At 42.1% G+C, this 20,643-nt stretch overlaps 4 pseudogenes across 4 annotated transcripts; all 4 read right to left on the reverse strand.

Annotated features, from left to right (window-relative positions):
• Positions 1 to 5: 5 nt before the first annotated feature.
• Positions 6 to 734, reverse strand: AT2G10165 (annotated as a pseudogene; the record flags this gene model as incomplete). The annotated part of the gene is made up of 1 exon: positions 6 to 734.
• Positions 735 to 4,589: 3,855 nt separating this feature from the next.
• On the reverse strand, positions 4,590 to 7,580 carry AT2G10170 (annotated as a pseudogene; the record flags this gene model as incomplete). Its single annotated transcript has 1 exon — positions 4,590 to 7,580.
• A 1,231-nt stretch (positions 7,581 to 8,811) lies between these two features.
• Positions 8,812 to 9,473, reverse strand: AT2G10175 (annotated as a pseudogene; the record flags this gene model as incomplete). The annotated part of the gene is made up of 2 exons: positions 8,812 to 9,073; positions 9,367 to 9,473.
• A 3,019-nt stretch (positions 9,474 to 12,492) lies between these two features.
• Positions 12,493 to 18,595, reverse strand: AT2G10180 (annotated as a pseudogene; the record flags this gene model as incomplete). Its single annotated transcript has 1 exon — positions 12,493 to 18,595.
• Between the last annotated feature and the right edge of the window lie 2,048 nt (positions 18,596 to 20,643).

The following is a 20,643-nucleotide window of genomic DNA, read 5'->3' on the forward strand; positions in this document are numbered from 1 at the left end:
GCATGCTCTTAGGTTCCTTCTCATAAGGCAAGACGACAAAGTTTGTAGGAATCATGCTCTTTCCAATCATCACGGGAACATCAATAAGAATTCCATCTGGAATTCGGGTAGAACGATCAGCTAACACAAGAGTGATAAAGGTAGGCTCAAGATTGGAATACCCAAGACGCATAGCAACTGAACGAGGCATCAGATTCACACTAGAACCGAGATCACATAAAGCTCTTGGGAAGGAATCCTGATTAATGGTGACACTAAGTACAAAAGTTCCAGGATCAGGTAGCTTCCTCGGGATTCATTCCTGAATAATGTCGCTTCCTTGCTATGAAATCATCATAACAATGCATTCTTTCGTCAAATTCTTAGTAACCATTGTCTTAACATACCTTATGATTGTATGAGATAGATGAATAGCTTCAACTAGAGACATCTCAACAATCAGCTTATCAATCATAGCCTTGCATCTAACATCATCTAAGGCTTGTCTTGACTTTTTAGGACTCTTGGGGAAGGGAATTCGCCGATTTGCTGAATTGGTTGCAGTTAGAATTTGCACATTGTCTAATCGAACCGGGTGTCGATCGACACCATCGGGAATTGTTTCCTCTTCCTCCGCGAAATTGTCGATTCCACTCGACAAAGGAAAAACAGAGTCGTCAAGAGTAATTGGTGTCGATCGACACCCTGGTGTATCGATCGACACTGATTTGTTTTCTGCAATTGGAGAAGATTGATAGTAGGATTTTAGTCAATTAATCCTAAAACACTATCCTGTCGTTGTAGTATTTTAGGATGTCAATCCAATCCGGTGTGATGCAAACAGATGAGATATGATCAGAAAGCTCTAAGTCAAGCCAACAAGTTCATGGGGTTATCGAATAGTGTGGTCTCCTTAATCTATTCAGGCGGTTGACAAAACTTCATAGAAGCGATCCCTAGACAACAAGTTCAACAACAGATTAATTCACTCCCGTGATAGAAATCCTCAAGCAAAGCTAGACACTGACCTAAATCCCTTTAGCCATCTCTAACTAAGCAGGCATTATTGAATCAACATGTTAAAGCCAATACCCTATCTACAGCCAATCCCTTGGGGTAGAGTGAGATATCTCTGGAATTAATAGGATCCAACGCCCATGAAACGCCTTCTGAGCGCTGGACGTCGAGACTCATATTCCACATTAGCTAGTGAAACAAGCAATAAGCGCAACTAATCCAGAAGGGATTCTAGTATTCTAAACTCAACCACCTAAAACGACCAAGTAAACCACAACTAATCTATCCCATCCTCAGAAATATAGTTCACTACTCAGACATAATCAAAGACAATAGCAAAGCAACGATTGAGAACATGATAACAGAAATGATGAAAGACTTAGACGAAAACTGAATATCAAATACTTGAAAGTGAAAATACAAAGTCGCAGGAGAAACACTGCGACTATCAAAGTTGCAAAAATGTAAAAGCGAGATAATAACAGATAATAGCGAATGCCCTAGGAAAAACCTTAAGAGGCAGTTTATATAGGCGAGAAATGAAACAATTAAGGAAACTAAATATATAGCGAATCTTCACGTCATGATCCTAGACCGAATGTGTCATTGGCATCTGACGGGCTGAAATGAGCTCCCTGTGATCGAGTATGTCATTGATCAAACTGGGCTTCAGGGGCTCCGCCTTGCGATCGAGTGAGATGCAGTGAAGTCGAGATTGAATGGTCCAGCGACCCTGTGATCGAGTGCGATCGAGTGGATGTCATGAGGTGGTGATCGAGTGATTGCTTCGGCTTCTATTCTCTTCTTCGTTCTTAGCTTGTCTGGTTGAGTGCAGAACGAGCAGATAGGCCTTCTGGTGATCGAGTGGTGATCGAGTGGTTCTGATGGGGTGATTCCTCCGGCTTTGCGATTGAGTGAAACTGAGGTGCTGGCTTCTCCGGGGTTGCGATAGAGTGATTTGCCTTGGCAGGGCTCCGAGGCTACGATAGAGTAGTTTTGCTAAAGGCGTCATTGGGCATTCTGACTTTCTTTTCTGTTTCTCCTTTGTTTGAACTCCAAAAGCATCCAAAGTACCTGAAAACAACCAAATATGCAATGCACATGCAATCCTAATGCAAATTCGTCCTAAGTATGCAAAACACACTAAAACGACTCCTAATGAGATGAAATGTGGATGAAACAATGACAAAGTGGTGAAGAATGAATGCCTAAATCATGCAAATTATAGACATATCAACTCCCCCAAACTTAGTCTTTGCTTGCCCTCAAGCAAACAAGAAGACATAAGCGGAAGGAGAGGTTTGAAGTTGGGGATTCAGAACCAAAGCATGAGATATGACAATTAAGATCAATGTACCAACTAACAGTTCTAAGATGTTAGGTGATCGACTTCTACTTAAAAACTTTAGCCATGCTCTATTATGATCCAAACCTACACTCAAATGCACAATGCGTCAAGATCAACCAATCCCTTTAACATTCATTAAGTTTGAAAACATGAATCAAGATATGCATCGCTAGTGAACTCATTTGGCTAATGACAGGTTATGAGACAAAGATGGTCCCTTTTAAGTGGTTCAGACTTTAATAGCAGGGGACTTTCAATGAAAAAGGACTGAGCTTTAGAAGAATGCTAAAGGTAAGTGCCAACCTATGCATACAAGAATAGCACCCCATCTACCCAATGACATAAACCGTGAATAACAAGTAGATAGTCCTATCTCTAAACCCAATGATGATCATAAGTCTACTCTTTTGCACTAAAGGCATATTTTGATTTTTTCTTGGATCAATGTTTCCTTTTCTTTTCTTTGGCTCTTGTTCTTAAGGAGAAGCTTTTCTTAAAGTCTATGAGTCTAATCTAGTGAATTGGTTTTACTTAAACTCTAATGGCTCTTATGATTTTTGTTTTTTTCTCTTTTCCTTTCTGTTTTTATTGCCATTTTTTCTAGAGTATATCTTATCAATTCTATGCTTGCCAAACATTCACTAGACCTCGATATGATTCTCAGCTTCCTTCTCCTAAAGATTCTAACCAGTTTTCGTTTTTTTTTCTTTTCACACTCAATCTCAATCTGCAAATAAGTTCCCACCTACTCCTACCAAGTCCGAAAACGCGGATTGGAACTACATGAGATACTACTCTTGTCGGCTCAAACATAACATGTTCTACCAAGCTCAATCCTGAAAATAGGCCTTACATGCTCTCACAAAATAACATGGCTTGAAAGAAGGGTTTGTTAAGGGTGGGGGAACTACTCCAATAATAGAAGCAGCTACTTGGATTAACAAGAGTGGTGAATAAGTGAAAGAAAATCCAAATATGTATTCTATCTACGAGTTCAAAAACGATGCAAACATGATCATTATAAGTCAGATTCAAGTTCAAATTGACAGGAAACGGTGTCATGACATGCATCGAGTGGTTTCTATAAAACATGGTGCGGTTTTACTTCAAAGTCGTTCAAATGCCTCAGAGAACTAATAACTCATTTTAGTGAATCATCATGCTTACAAGGCTATTTTCTCATTATCCCCTATGCATATGCAACAATCCTATATGAAACACTCTATACTTGATCCTAAATGTAATGCAACTAAATGATCACTCTGTTTTTGTGGAATTCATTTTCAAAAATATTCAAATTTTTTTTGTTTTTTTTCTATGACTTAGATGATATGCAGACTCAAATGATATTCACAAAAAACAAGTCAAATACGTCTTGAACCCTCCCCCAAACTTCAATTACACAGTCCCTTGTGTAATCAAAATTTGTGAAAGAATTCAAGATAAACACAGAAACAAAAACAAAAGCGGTATTTACAAAGGGTTTTGGTGTGTTACCTCAGTAGAATGTCCTAGAGATGTAGTCATCCATATCTGCTTGAGTGTACTCAGCAGGCATGACCGGTTCTTAATGTGGCTCCGCCATCTCCTCGTCATTGTGCTCGATCGCAACCCCAGCAGGTTGTGCAGCACGACGCTCATGTGTTCTCCGACCCGACATTTCTGACCCTTGCTTGATGAATGTACAGTTCTAGCACTCTTCCTCCTCTTGTGTTCCATTGGCTCATGAGACGAGTGCCTTGCGGGAACTTGCAGAATGGTGTGATCCCTTTGTTGATAGGTGAATTGCCTTGGTGGGAGAATGTCGTGGCAGCTGGATGGCATGTCTTCAGGCGGGTTGTCATTGAAGTTCTGTCGGGCATTTTCACCTCTCCTTGCGATTGAGTGGTTTGGGCAATTCCACTAGGAGACCACTCGATCACACCACTTCCATGTTGCGATCGAGTGGTTTGACATTGTCGTTGAGAAAGATGTTGACCCAAAACCACTAGATCGCACTCCCGAGCTTTTACTCTCGTCTTGCGATAGAGTGATTCATCAAAAATTTGAATTTTTTTATTTGAACACTCGGTTGCATCACTGCTGTTGCTCTAGCTGTTATTTATTTCCTGAGAATCAAAGCCAAAACCAAAACAAATCAAAAGTAACAAAATAAAATTAAAACTATATACAGGGATAGGCATGGGACTTCCTCCCAAGTGAGCTTGTTTTAAATCTCTAGCTTGACTCCTCACACTCATTAGGCTCAAGGAGGGTGATAGAGTAGAATTGACGTCTCCTCTCCTTCCTTAGTAGATACAACATCAAATTCAGCATGCTCTCGTGACAAGTCTGTAATTGAGTACTCAATGCCCCTTTCTTGGTAAGCTCCTTTTTCATCATCTGGATAGTCGTCTTCTCTAGACTGTTCTAATGTGAATTCACATCCTTCTTTACTAACCATAGGAATAACTTCATCATTTGGGACGTCCTTGATGTCGAGTGGTGCTTGGTTGGCTTTCCCATAGAGATCCTTGACTTGATCCTTCAGCTCTTTCATAGTGTGTGTTAGCTCTCTAATAGCTTTGTCGTGCCATTTAGACCTCTCCTTGAGTTCCAACCAATCATTTGATGCCCTCATGCTTGACTTTAGCTGTTTGGTTGAGCACTCTAGTCGAGTATCAATTGAGACTTCCTCGTTCAATGCAACATCCTCTCTTTCTAACGCAATGACACCTTTAAAGATCTCTGATCCTGGTACTTTGTTGTGTGAGTCTAATGACATCTCATAGCTCAAGGTCTCACTGGAGAGAAATCCAGCTTCATTACTTTTGGTCAAAGCAGTTTGAAGGGGATCTTTGTCAGTAAGTTCCTCTAGCAGTTCATTAGCTGGTTGACCCATTTCTTCAACTAAGAAGGTTTGTCCTTCTATTGTTGGCTTCTTCATAATGTCCCTGATTTCAAACTTCATTTTGAAATCCTCCCCTAGATTAAGATTAATTTTTCTTTGCTTAACATCTATGACTGCTCCAGCTGAAGCCAAGAAAGGTCTTCCTAAGATTAGAGGATCTTTAGATTCTTCATTTATCTCAAGCACAACAAAATCAGTAGGGACCTCTACTCCATTAATCATTACTTGCACATCCTCTAACAGGCCAAAATGTCTCCTTGAAGTCCTATCAGCAAGAATCAAGGTTAGGTCACAAGGCTTGTACTGAACGAATCCGAGCTTCCTTGCCATAGAGAGTGGCATTATGCTGACTGAGGCTCCTATATCACATAGACAATTGCTGAAAGTCAATTGCCTAATGGAGCATGGTAGGGTAAAAGATCCTGGATCTTCCAACTTTTCTTGAATAATCTTCTGCTGAGTGATGGCACTGCACTCATGACTTAATAGCACCATTCCTTGGACTTCTTTGATCTTTTCTGTAATCAGGTCTTTCACGTACTTGTGCTCGTCAGGCATATCCTTTATGTGTTTTTCCAGGAGGACTCTGTATTTTGCAACCAAAACTTTCTTAAAACGACCAGAGAATGGATGGGGAGGTTTGTAAGGCGGTGGCACGAAGACTGTGTCTTTGGTCTTTGCAGCTTCGGATTTTTCAACAAAGCGAGTAGGTGGGGGAGCTTGTGGTTGAGTGGGTTGACTGGTGAGTTTGAGCTCTTCGATTGTGTTGTCAGCCAAACAATCATCTTGATAAAAATCCTCCCCCTCTAGAATTACACTGTCCTCAGTGTTTGATGTAGGGACATATCGAGTTGGCAGCTCTCGATCATGTCTGATAGTGATGGCATGGGCAGTGGCATACTCCTTTGGATTCTGGATTGCTTTCTCTGGAAGCTGGCATAGGTTGTTGTTAACAGATGGTGAAACGAGGATGCCTTCCACACATCTCATCCTAGTGCTCATTGATTCGAACTTGCTGTTAAGTTCGACGCCTTGTCGGTCGACTTTGTTGTTTACTTCGGACAACTTCTTAGCGATTTTCATTGCTCTTGTGGCTTGTCCTTGAATGAGCTACTGGAGCATAGTCATTATGTCTGAATTCTGAGGCACAGGTGCTTGTTGTTGCTGTGGTGTGAAACCAGGTTGTTGTTGTTGTTGTTGATATCCTCCTTAAAACTACTGCTTTGGAATGAACCCTTGGCTTTGTTTGTAAGGAACAAACAGTTTGGGTTGGTTCTACTGCTGTTGCTGCTGAGGATAGACTTGGTCCTGAGGGTTGGCGACATTGGTGCTTCTGTTTGACAGATTTGGATAGGGTTTGTAATTGTTTTACCCCATGTTGTAGCCACCTTGATTCTGAACATAGCTGATTTCAGCACACTCATCATTCTCTCCCTCTTTTACTTGGAATGGTTCATCTTCAGAGATAAAGTGAACATGTTTCTTCTGCACTTGGAGGATTTTGTCAAGTTTGTCATTGAGAGCTTTCATATCTCTGTGGTGCTTGTCATCAGTGTCAGAATTGGTGTGGATACTTCTGTCATAGTCTTCATTGTAATTGCCATCCGAATGAGAAAAGTTTTCAACTAGCTCCCATCCTTCTTCAACATCCTTCTTCAAAAAATTCCCATTTGAAGCGGTGTCAAGCAGCATCCTTATCTTAGGCAAGACGCCTCTATAGAGTGTGTTGAGAAGAGAAGCTTGCTTAAATCCGTGATGAGGGCATTTGGTTTGATAACCCTTAAAGCGCTCCCAAGCTTCACAGAAGCTTTCATTTTGCTTCTGAGTGAATCCGGATATCTCATTCCGGAGTCTTGTAGTCCTGATGTTGGAGAAGAATTTTGCCAAGAAGGCATTTTTGCAGTCATCCCAGGTCGTGATTGAATTCTTGGGTAGCGTCTTTTCCCACAGATGGGCTTTATCTCCAAGTGAGAATGGAAACAAGCGAAGCTTGAAACCATCTTCACTAACTCCATTGAATTTAGTGAGGCCATAGAGCCTTTCAAACTAGTCAAGATGATCTAGCGGATCCTCCATTGGCAGGCCATGAAACTTGTTCCCCTGAACCATTGCAATGAGATCGCTTTAGATCTCAAAGTTGTTGTTTTGTATTGGAGGTGGAACAATTCCATGACGGTGGTTGTGGTTGTGAGGGAAGTCACCAGCACCAATGTTGGTAGGTTGCTCTTGCTCATCTACAATGTCAGCCATTGTGTCGGTTTCTGTCTGTTCTATCAGTTGGCGAGCAATACGGTCGATGTTATCGTTGAATAGGAGGTTCTGATTTCCTTGTGATCGTGTATGTATGGCAACGGCGCCAAATTGATAGTAGGATTTTAGTCAATTAATCCTAAAACACTATCCTGTCGTTGTAGTATTTTAGGATGTCAATCCAATCCGGTGTGATGCAAACAGATGAGATATGATTAGAAAGCTCTAAGTCAATCCAAGCAGAAAGTTGGTTGGTTTTAACAGTCCTAGTATGCAATAACAGAAATGAAATGAAACTAAAAGCAGAAATGGCAATAGCAGGCAGGTGAATAACAAAGCAGAAATGATAACAGGCAATCAAATGGATAAACGATTCCTAAGGATGGGGTTATCGAATAGTGTGGTCTCATTAATCTATTTAGGCGGTTGGCAAAACTTCATAGAAGCTATCCCTAGACAACAAGTTTAACAACAGATTAATTCACTCCCGTGATAGAAATCCTCAAGCAAAGCTAGACACTGACCTAAATCCCTTTAGCGATCTCTAACTAAGCAGGCATTATCGAATCAACATGTTAAAGCCAATCCCCTATCTACAGCCAATCCCTTGGGGTAGAGTCAGATATCTCTGGAATTAATAGGATCCAACGCCCATTAAACGCCTTCTGAGCGCTGGACATCTGGACTCATATTCCACATTAGCCAGTGAAACAAGGAATAAGCGCAACTAATCCAAAAGGGATTCTAGTATTCTAAACTCAACCACCTAAAACGACCAAGTAAACCACAACTAATTTATCCCATCCTCAGAAATACAGTTCACTACTCAGACATAATCAAAGACAATAGCAAAGCAACGATTGAAAACATGATAACAGAAATGATGAAAGACTTAGACGAAAACTGAATATCAAATACTTGAAAGTAAAAATACAAAGTCGCAGGAGAAACACTGCGGCTATCAAAGTTGCGAAAATGTAAAAGCGAGATAATAACGGATAATACCGGATGCCCTAGGGAAAACCCTAAGAGGCAGTTTATATAGGCGAGAAATGAAACAAATAAGAAAACTAAATATATAGCGAATCTTCACGTCATGATCCTACGACCGAATGTGTCATTGGCATCTGACGCGCTGAAATGAGCTTCCCTGTGATCGAGTATGTCATTGATCAAACTGGGCTTCAGGGGCTCCGCCTTGCGATCGAGTGAGATGCAGTGAAGTCGAGATTGAATGGTCCAGCGACCCTGTGATCGAGTGCGATCGAGTGGATGTCATGAGGTGGTGATCGAGTGATTGCTTCGGCTTCTATTCTCTTCTTCGTTCTCAGCTTGTCTGGTTGAGTGCAGAACGAGCAGATAGGCCTTCTGGTGATCGAGTGGTGATCGAGTAGTTCTGATGGGGTGATTCCTCCGGCTTTGCGATTGAGTGAAACTGAGCTGCTGGCTTCTCCGGGGTTGCGATAGAGTGATTTGCCCTGGCAGTGCTCCGAGGCTGCAATAGAGTACTTTTGCCGAAGGCGTCATTGGGCATTCTGACTTTCTTTTCTGTTTCTCCTTTGTTTGAACTCCAAAAGCATCCAAAGTACCTGAAAACAACCAAATATGCAATGCACATGCAATCCTAATGCAAATTCGTCCTAAGTATGCAAAACACACTAAAACGACTCCTAATGAGATGAAATGTGGATGAAACAATGACAAAGTGGTGAAGAATGAATGCCTAAATCATGCAAATTATAGACATATCAAAGATGAAGGCTGAGCCTATTGTTCGCGCTGAAGTATTGAGTTGAGCTGCTTTCCGCAGCGTAGTGTAATTGCATTGATAGAAGCGGATGTAGGTGAAAGATTGGAGCAGTGAGAGCGTAGATTGTCAAACCCTGTGGATAGAGAATCATATTTGGTATGGAGATCGGTTGAGAGAGAGTCATATTGGCTTTTAAGCTCTGTTTGGCCTGCAAGAAGCTGGGCAAACATGAACTCCATTCTGGTTTCTAATGACGGTTGAGGGGGGGGGGGCTAGGATAGGAGCAGATAAGTCCTGAATCGGAGCCAAGATGCTCTAAGGGATTCTGCTGGAGCTTGGGTGAACGAAGAAATTTGCAAACGAATTGCCTCTGTCACGGACTCATCAAAGAAATGATTCGTGAATGCATTCTTTGTATCAGTCCAATTGGTTAGGGAACCTGGTTTCAGTTGACGCAACCATGATGTTCCTCTGCTCGCGAGAGAGTGGGGGAAGAGTTTGCAAAGAAGGTAATCAGCTGGTACACCTTCTGCTTTAATAGAGGAAACAATGTCTTCGAAGACTTCCAAATGATTCAATGGTGATTCATCGGGAGCTCCTCTAAACCTTCCTCTAGATACAAGATCATAGTAGGCAGGGTGTATAGCAAAGTCATCTCTTTCAAAAGAAGGTAGCTTGAATGCTGATCGGTTTGTGTAGAAGAGATAAGTTCTGTTAAAATCGCCTATTGTACCTGTCTGGTTCTACACAGGGTGTCGATCGACACCAGAGTTGTGTCGGTCGACACCGTCGTGGAAATCTACCATGAAAACGTGAGTCTCAATCTGAAGGTACCTGAAAAACAAGAGACCAATAGACAAAGAAATACGTGAATAGGTGGTAGAAAAGTTGAATTTAGACTTAAAAGGACACCTAGTCTAATGGTGAACTAAAAGAGAACTTCGCCAACGGGGCCAAATTTGATATAGCTCAAATTGCCTTAAGCTTACTCCGTCAATTAAGAGATCATCGTTAGCACTTAAGGATCGAATTCCATTGAGCTCTCGATGTTCACACAATAGACTTATGATGTTGTTTAATAAGCTAAATGAAGTAATTGAATATTAAAGGCAAATAAGCAAGTAAATGAGTTGTACATTCAAGTGATTAAAGAGTCAGGTCTAAGGAATTGTCTCGCGAGATAGATAAATTGTAGATCTAGATAATATCAGGATTGTTATCGCACCGTTCTCAAACTCAAACTATAATTCTAGAGTAACAGTGGCGTTCCGCGAAACTCTCTATGCTTACAACTAAGATAACCGGAGAAGCCGAGAAATCCGATGCTAAAGCATGCATTGTTAATAAGCTTGATTAGTTCACCTAGTATCTAAACCAGAGCCCTTCTATGAGCCTACCTGTTCTTTCTTAAATGTCTAGGCTCATCTATGATGGTTCAAATAACAAATACCTATGGCGGGAATACCTATTATCTAATATAAAGTTCTAGGTGATCAATCTAAAACTAGCTATAAGAATAATCAAGATGAAGAACTCTAAGAATAATCCTAAGGGGTTTTCGATCTACTAATCCATCTAAATCCCTATTGAGACTCCCTAGACCCAACAAGGTGATTACTCGGACATGACAATAGAAACACAAATCATAATATGAATAGTTTTCATTGATGAATTGAGAATAATAGCAAAGGAGTTCAGAATCCTCTATTTTTAGGGATTGGATTCTTTTCTCTAAAGTGTAACAAAAGCTCAAGAACAAAAACTAGGTCTAACAATGACCAAACAATTAGGTATTTAACTCTCAAAACGTGCAGGTACTATTTTGCAAATAAGGAAAACTTCAGGGCTTCTCAAAGACTTGGTGTAAAACGAATATTCTCTTGGCAGCGACAAGAGTGTCGATCGACACAGGTGTGGTGTCAATAAATCCGACTCATATGCTCGACCTACACATGTTTTCAAATCTACCAATCCCTTTAACATTCATTAGTTCTGGAACGTGAATCAAGCAATGCATCATCAATGAACTCATTTGGCTAAGGTAAAAGGTCAAGAGACTAAGATGGTCCCTTACAGAATAGGCTTTAGTAACAGGGGATCTCTCAAAAAATGATTAAGCTTTAAAAGAATGCTAAAGGTAAATCCCAAGCTATGCATACAGAGATAAGATCCCATCTACCTAGAGTATATCAAATGAAGCTCTAATGGTAATCCCATCTCCAATCCCAATATAAGAACCTAACTCTACCCTTTGCATTCATGAATCTTTTAAGCCCTTTTTCTAATCATTCTTTTCTTTTCTCTTAACTCTAGGAGAAGCGTTCTCAACACTTTGATACATCTAGCGGATTTGGATTTCTTTAACAACTAAGGTTCCTGTTTTTAACATTTTAAAACCGAGGGCTTTTGCCCATCTTCAATAGCTAACAAGAACTCTTTCTTTTCTTTACAAATCTCAAAATCTTTACTAGACTTTTTCTGCTTCTTTAGCTTACTTCACCTAGAGTCTTTTACCTTTCCTCATCAATGAATCAACCCTTTTTTTTTCCTTTAAACACATCCCAACCCAAAGTATAAGCGCCCACCTAGTCATATCTAGTCCGAAAAATGCGAACTAGAACTACATGAGACACTATCTCTGTCGTTACGAACCTAACACTTTCTACCAAGCTTAATCGGAATATGACCACACAAACACTTACAAGTGATATAGGGCTTGAAAGAAAGTCTAGGTTTGGGTTCGGGTTAACTACTCTAATAAGGAGAGTCAGCTACTTGGATTGACAAGAGTGATCAAAATGAATAAGAAAATCCAAGTATTTTAGGGTATCCATGACTTCAAATTTGATGCAGACATGATAATTAAAGATCAAATTCAGGTTCAAATTGATAAGGAATGATATCAGATCATGACAGTGTGGTCGCGTAGAGCAATCTAGGCATGGTTCAGTTTTACTTCAATTTCATTGACTACGCAACAGACAACTAGCAACGAGGGCACTGAGTTTATCCGGTGAACCAAAATTCTTACAAGGATATCTCATCATTATCCCCTATGCATATGCAACAATCCTAAATGAAACACTATAGACTCGATCCTAAATGTAATGCAACTACATGAACATTCTGTTTTTGTGAATTCATTTTCTGAAATTTTTCAAAATTGTTTTTGGTTTTTCTATGCATTAGATGAATGCAGACTCAAGAATATAAACAATGCAACACACACTTCCTGAGCTCTCCCCCAAACTTAAATCACATAGTCCACTGTGTGAATAAACTTGGAAGAGAGTACTCAGGACAAATCCAATCACAGAAACAAAATAAAGAACAAATCATAAGAGATGATATAATACAATGGTAAAGTGAGGCGCTTCTCTCAATCGAAGAATGAACGAAGTTGGTCGTCAATGGCTGCCTGTAATTGCTCTCAGGCCATAGACGAGCCGCCCTGTTCTGTATCAGCTCCAGCAGGTGGGTACTCTACCTCATCAGGTCTATGGCGGCTAGCACCGCTCTGAGGATACTCGACCTCTCTTCTTCTGCTGCGGCCAGCACCGCGGTCGCATAAACTACGAGACTGTAGAAGTCGTCTACTCCTGCTGCTAGATCGAGTGAGTGTGGTCCTCCTCTTCCTCCCAGATTCACGAGGCTCGAATGATGAATGCCTCGTAGGGACATGCAAAATCTCCAGCTCTCTAGGCTCAGGCCTGCGCCGACTTGGCTCAGGTGCGGCATATCTCCTCGAGGGCATGTCCTGAGGGAGCTGTCCCTTCGGAATATCTGTAGTGGAAGAGGAGCAGCTGAGCTTGGCCTTCTGAAGCTTGATAGCTCTGAGGCACTTGGCGAGTAACTTATCCTGTTTCTTGCACCACTTCTGCAACTTGCTGTTGTTCCTGTGAGCTTCGCTCAAACTCTTGCTTTCCCTCGTTGGAGGTATATGCTCACGGAAATGATACATGCTCGTGTCAAACTCCGCCTCATCTATTTCATCTGTCTCATCAGCATCTTCTGTTGTAGCTCCTTCGGTGTGACTAATCACCTCAGTTGGCGGACTGCCCTCGAAATAAAGATCTTCAAGTGCAGGCTTGAAGTCAATGTTCCTTCCCTCGAGAATCCTAGTAGTGTCAATTCAGGGGAGAAGAATGTTGACGATTCTAATCGATGAATGCTCGAATTTGTAGCGGTCGAAGTCGCCAACCATGTCATACTCCAAGAACTCACATCGGCGCAAATGATCCAAGTCCATCATTCTAGGTGCTACACCTGGTTCCTTGAGCGGTACTCCACAAGCTTCCAGAATTGGTGTCACAATGCCACCCACGCATAGTGCTCTTCTCACCTTGTTCTTGCCGTTTGTCAACGCCCACTTCTTGTATCCACACATGTGGATCAGTAGAGGCATTACTGGTGGTGCGTTGTTGAGATCGCCTCTCAAGACATTCTTTCCCTTTGTACGGCGAAGAATCTTTGTAAGCGAGGAATCTATCATCTCCATGTCTATGGAATCTATCATCTCCATGTCCGTGTTAGACACGGTGCCTGTAGACTCCCTGGAGTAAAAAACATTGGCAACCGAGCGCTGAAAGTAGCGAATCACAGGACTCTGGATTTGGTTGCTCTTGGACTGCGTAGAGTTTAGCGGTACATTGTTCCCAATAGTAACCCACAAATCCTTAAGCTCTTCCCTGTCAAACCTAGGTTTGGTTCCCTTTCCACTAGGGAAACCAAACAGTTCTTCCAACTTCTTGATCGAAAGCTGATACCGCTGTTCATCCACTGAGAACGTCAAGAACCCTAATCCCATGGTATCCAGCTCAAAGTCCGTGAGACCCTGATACATTTCTACTTGCAGTGTGGAAAGAAACTCGATCGTCTCCTCCTTATAGGCAGCGTAAGGGTAAGACATGAGTGTCTTCAGATGACACTTCTCGAACAGATGCTGCACGTCCTCCAGTAACCCCAGCTAGACGAAAGTCTCATAGCAGGGATACCTCGTTCCCCAGAAGTCGTTCATCTCAAAGAATCTGATATACTCCTCCATTGTAACCTCGTCGGGTTTATTCAGTAGCTTCGTCTCCTTGCGCCATGACTCTGGCTCATACTCAGTTTCGATGTCCTTATCAATCAGCTCATATCTACTCGACATCGCTCTCTTTCCTCTAGCAATTTTAGCTCTTCTCTGATCACGTCGAGCTGCGGAGCGTTCAAATTCATCCCTGAAGCTCTCGTAAACATGTTCCTCTCTCTCCGGTCTAGTGGACCAAGACTCAGCTTCATCCACATTATAATCAGGATCCATAGGGGATTCTCCACTGTAGTTACTCATGATGAAACCTGGAGACAGATGAAACTCAAAGATAAACGTTAATACGTTAGTAACAGCAAAACCAAAAACACAATCTAACCAGTGTACCGGTCGAGCGAAACTAGTTTCGTGGTTAGAGTGAGGCGGTGGTCGAGTGGTGAGGTTGAAGAGGAGGAGAGCAGCTGCGGTTTGACCGTGGAAATAAAGGAGTGGTCGAGTGAACTGTGAGGTGAAAGCGGGCTTGTGGCCGAGTGGTGTTGCTTTGGCGGTGAATCGATGAAGCTGTGAGGGAGCAACGGTCGAGTAACTAGTGGATTATAAATGAGCTGCGGCGGTGATTCCTTGGTGGCAAGCGATCGAGTGATAAAGCGATGGAGAGATGGTGTGGTTAGGCAAAGTCGAGTGATGAATGGACTTGAGAGATGAGAGAAATGAAGTCGAGTTAATGAGGTGGTGAGGAGGAGATGACGAGGTCGAGTAAAGGAGATGATGAAGATGATGACGAGAGATCGAGTGATTGTGAGAGGCAAGAGAGGTGCGGTCGAGTGTTGTTGCTGTGTCGAGTGAAACGGCTATGAATGAGAGGTGGTGATGATCTTTCGTGGGGATTGGAGCAGCGGCGAAGTTGTCGAGTGAGGTCGCGAGGTCGAGTATATGGAGAGATGGTGATGAGAGCGATGAAGCCGAGTAAGTGAGAGAGCAGGCGTTGATGTGAGCTTTGAGAACTGAGTTGTGGTCGAGTGAGAGTGGTGAGGAAGAGAGTTGGCGAATTGTTGTGTCCTTTGGTTGCAAGAATGAGAAGAAGAGGTCGAGTATATGAAGAGAGAAGGTGATGGGATCGAGTGGTGGTGGTTGGATGATGATGGCGTTGAAGACGAGTGATGGAGAGAAGAAGGGGATGGATTTCGTTATCACCTTGTAGGGAGCGTGGGAGACATGGCCGCAGCAGTGGGTCTCTCATCTGTCTCTTTGTTCTGAATCATTACTCTATCTTCATTGGGAAAATCTTAGGAAATCTCCCAATCTTCTATAAACTTGATAAACTCCCTGTAAGATTCTGTAGCTTCTGTTGGTCGCGTAAAATGATGATTTTCAATTTTTTGGGTTTTAAACATCCCTCGTACTCGACCAATGTACTCGATCTCTAGGCCGTCTGTAGAGTAAAAGTTTTGAATTTTTACTCTAGCTTCACGTTATTCCTCTATTCCTGAGAACCATAAACACAACTAAAACAAATAAAAGATAACAAGAAAGTAAAAATTATTTACAAGGATAATCATGGGACTTCCTCCCAAGTGAGCTTGTTTAAAGTCTCTAGCTTGACTCCTCACACTTATCAAGAAGAAAATGAATGATAGAGAGGGTCTACATAGTCCTCTTTGATATCATCATCATACTCAGCGTCCTCCCTGGAGAGGTCTGCAGTAGAATACTCCATTCCCCTCTCTTCAAAATATGCTTCTTTCTCTTCCGGAGTATAATCTATCTCTTCAGACCATCTTGAAGTGAACATCTTTTTCGGGATAGTGTCAATCCCGTCTTTAGGTTGAGCTTCCTTCTACAACTTATTCAGCTTACTTCTAAGTTCCTCAACAGAGTGGGCTAGCCTCTCTATAGTTTCTTCTTGCTTATCATACCTCTTTTTAAGCTCTTTTACTCTCTCAGTCTCGTATCTTTCTCCTGGGATCTCTCTATCATCTCCAGAGGTTTTTTCATCTTCTTTTGACTATTGTGGAGTTTTGTTGATGTCGAACTGCAACTTGATTTCCAAGGTTGAGACTTATTTTCCCTTCCCTGACATCTATCACTGCTCCCACTGAGGCTAGGAAGGGTCTTCCAATGATTAAGGGATTCTTATGCTCTACTTCCATATCTAGCACCACGAAGTTTGTAGGCACTTCCACTCAATTAATCATGACTGGTAGATCCTTCAGCATGCCGAAGGGTTTTCTTGAAGATCTATCTACAAGGATCAAAGTCAGGTCACAAGGTTTGTACTGAATAAATTCCAACATTCTTGCCACAGAGTGTAGCATTAAGCTGATAGAGGCTCCGAGATCGCACAGGCAATCGCTGAAAGCTAATTCTCCAATGGAACATGGTAGAGTAAAAGATCCAGGATCTTCTAACTTTTCTTGAATAATCTTTCTATCAGCAGCTCGAGATGGAAAAGCATCACATTCATCATCTGAGTCGTGATACATCTTGATCCTTTCCAGTATCAGATTTCTCACATCTTTGTGAGGATCAGGAATGAGGTTGAGAACTTCCATCAGTGGCATCACTGCTTCAATCTCGTCTAGCTGTTTCGCTGCAACAGATCTCTCCATCCACGTTTTCCTAATGGTCCATGGAAGAGCACGTGAGGGTAATGGAGTAGGTTTGAATCGTTTTACCATTCTGTCGATTATGGCGGCCTTCTCTTCCGAGGTGGATTGAATGAGATGGCGAGAACCAGCAGAATGATTGAATTCAACAACAAAGCAGTGAAGCCTCCCCCTCTTGAACATCACTGTCCCCAGTGATTAAATAAGGGACAGGTCGAGTTGGCAGCTCTCGATCATGGCAGATAGTGATGGCATGAGCAGTTGCATACTCCTTTGGATTCTGTATTGACTTCCCAGGAAGTCATGTGACTTTAGGTGCAGAGGTAGATGCTGATTGTCCTTCCAAGTATCTGAGTTTGGTATTCAATGCCTCCACTTTGGCATTCAGGTCATTGTAGCTGCAGTCCAGCTTATGGTGCAATTTAGATAACTTCTTAGCAATTTCCATGGAGCAACATGCTTGTCCTTGTAGCAGCTGTTGTACCATCTGTTTCATTTCAGCATCAGGAGCAGCAAGACCTTGGTTTTGCTGAGGTGCGGACCCAAGTGGTGGTTGCGGCTGGTAGTTCCCCTGAAATTGCTGCTTTGGAACAAAACCTTGGTTGTAGGGAACAAAAGGTTTGTTCTGACCTTGTTGTTGCTGTGGAGGATACACCTGATCCTGAGGATTAGCAACGTTGGTGCTGCGGTAGGAGAGGTTGGGGATGTTGGTTTTGAAGTTGTTATACCCTTTGTAGCCACTTTGGTTGTTGTTGATGTAGCTGACTTCTTCCAACTGGTTACCCTCCCCATCTTGGACTTGATACTTCTCGTCATCAACAAGGAAGTGCACATGCTTCTACTGGCTAAGAAGAATCATGTCCAGCTTGTCATTCAGCGCTTGGATCTCCTTCCTGTGTTTGTCATCAGAGTCAGTTGTGCTTCTGACGGTCCTATCGCAGTCCTCGTTGTAATTACCATTTGATTGAGCCAGGTTCTCAACCAATTCCCAGCCTTCTTCAACATCTTTGTTATGCAAATTCCCATTGTTTGTGGTATCCAGTAGCATTCTAATGCGTGGTAGAAGTCCTCTATAAAGAGTGCTGAGAAGAGAGGATTTCGTGAAGCCATGATGAGGGCATTGGTAGGTATAACCCTTGAAACGCTCCCATGCTTCACAGAAGCTTTCACCAGTCTTCTGTGAAAAACCAGAAATCTCATTTCTGTGGCTTGCAGTTATGGCGTTGGAGAAGAACTTTGATAGAAAAGCCTTCTTGCAATCATCCCAGGTGGTGATTGAGTCATGGGGCAGATTCTTCTCCCAGATGTGTGATTTGTCGCCCAAGGAGAATGGAAACAAACGGAGCTTGAATCCTTTTTCACTGACACTATTGATTTTTGTTAGGTTGAAGAGCCTATCAAATTCATCAAGGTGGTCGAGTGGATCCTCCATGGGCAGACCATGGAATTTGTTCCCCTGAATCATCGAGATGAGACCGCTCTTACTCTCGAAGTTGTTGTTCTGGATAGCAGGAGGTGCAATTCCTTTCCTCTGACGATGGTCCCGTGGTGCATCTCCAGCACCAATGTTGGCAGGACCACTCTGTTGATTCTGTTCGTCAGCCATTTCGAGTGGTTGTTGGGGTAAAAGGTTGACTGTGTTTCTCCTTTCTCTGAGTTCGCGAGCTATGCGGTCGATGTTATCGTTGAAAAGGAGGTTCTGGTTGCCTGTTGATCGAGTTTGCATATAGCAGAGGTGAACCTTGATCAAGAAGACAACAAAAAAACACACTGTTAGTAAGTGAAATGAAAATTGAAAAAGAACTTGATCTAAGCAAGTCTGAAATCTTAAATGTAACAAACATACACCCAATTGGCAACGGCGCCAAATTGATAATAGGGTTTTTAGTCAATTATCGTTGTCGTTGTAGTATTTTAGGTTGTCAATCCAAATGGGTGGGATGCGAACAATCAAGATGTGATCAGAAGTCACTAAGTCAAGCCAAGCAATAACAGGTTTTGGTGTGTTCTAGCAGTCCTAAGTGAACATGCAGAAAACAGAAAATCAAGTAGAAACAGCAAAACACTCGACCAACACAGCTCGTTGCAGAGCATTGGGTGTGGTCGAGTAACAGGCAGTAAGCGAAATAAAGACACTCGACTGCACAGTCGGTTACCAGACAACTGGGTGGTTGAGTATCAGGTCGAGTAACAGGAAAGAATTATAGAAACTAAGCAACAGATGACAAGATGTAGTAAACAACAGTAGAGTAAACAATAAAATCAATCAGATAAAGAATTCCCGAGGATGAGGTAATTGAGTAGTTTCGTTTCCTCAGTTTATAGGTGATTGATATGCTCAATAAATTATCCCTAGACAACAAGTTCATTAACCAAATATAAGTGCCACCGTTACAGAGACCCTCAAGTTAACCTAGTCCCAGACTCAATGACCATTGAAGAGAGCTAACCTAACAGGCATTACGAATCAATAAGTCAAAGCCAAAACGCTCTCTGCAACCAATACCTTGGTACAGGCCAACAAATCTCTGGAATTAGTGGTTCAGACATTTCATCGAACACCTTTTGGGCGCGGAAATGTCTGGGCTCAAATTCAAGTTGATTGGAAAGCAATAGGCATTAAGAACAACTAATCCAGAAGGGATCTATCAATCAAACTCAACCACCTAGCATAATGAGAATTCTAAACTACTCTAACCCATCCTCAGAAACCTATTCACTACTCAGGTTAAGAACAAATACTGAATACTGAATACTAAATAGATAAAGAGAAATCCGGATTACAAAAGGTCAAGAACACAGTGTCTACGGAATAAAACCTAGAAAAACTTGTTCTCGAAAATGTAAAGTACATGCTACTTATAGCAAAATATCCCGAAACCCTAATACTCAAAACAACGCATTATTGGGACGAATTAAGAACTGTACTCGACCCAAGTGGTTGAGTGAGTGGTCGAGTGATAAGCTAGAGTCTTCTTTTCTTCCTTGTGCTCGAGTGTCTTGTTGAGTGCAGAATGGAGAAGACTCTGAAGCTTGCCATCGAGTATGTAGTCGAGTGGTGGTGATGGTGATACTCAACTACCAGGTAGAGTGATGTGATCGAGTGATGGTCAGGTGGTGGAGGTGAAGATACTCGACCAGGGGGTCGAGTGATGTGATCGAGTGTCTCCCTTGGCTGTACTCGACCAGGGGGTCGAGTGGTGACGTGAAGTGCTGAGGTCTTCTACTCGACCAAGAGGTCGAGTGGTCTGTTGAAGTCGTGAAGCATCTACTCGACCAGGGAGTCGAGGGGTTTGACATGATCAGGTCCGCTTCTTCCAGTTAGCTCGTCAACAGCACCAAATCACCTGAAATCAACACAAATATGCAACATGCATGCAAAACTATCCTAAACATGCAAAGTGATAACAAATGATGAGAAATGATATAAAACTGTGATGATATGATGCTAAAGTGATGACAAATTGATGCTCAAAACATGCAAAATACACACTTATCAACTCCTCAAACTTAGTCTTTGCTTTCCCACAAGCAAACAATTAAGAACAAGTTGGAGGTGAGGTTTGAAAGCGGGGACTTAGAGCCAAAACACCAAATAAACCAGATGAAATCAATGTCGAAGTTGATAGTTCTAAGCTGCGATATGATCGAATTCTACTCAAAAACGTTAGCCATGCCTTATTATCAATTAATCCGACTCATATGCTCGACCGACACATGTTTTCAAATCTACCAATCCCTTTAACATTCATTAGCTCTGGAACGTGAATAAAG

Source organism: Arabidopsis thaliana, chromosome 2 (genome assembly GCF_000001735.4).
Source record: "Arabidopsis thaliana chromosome 2, partial sequence".
Classification (NCBI taxonomy): Eukaryota; Viridiplantae; Streptophyta; class Magnoliopsida; order Brassicales; family Brassicaceae; genus Arabidopsis; species Arabidopsis thaliana.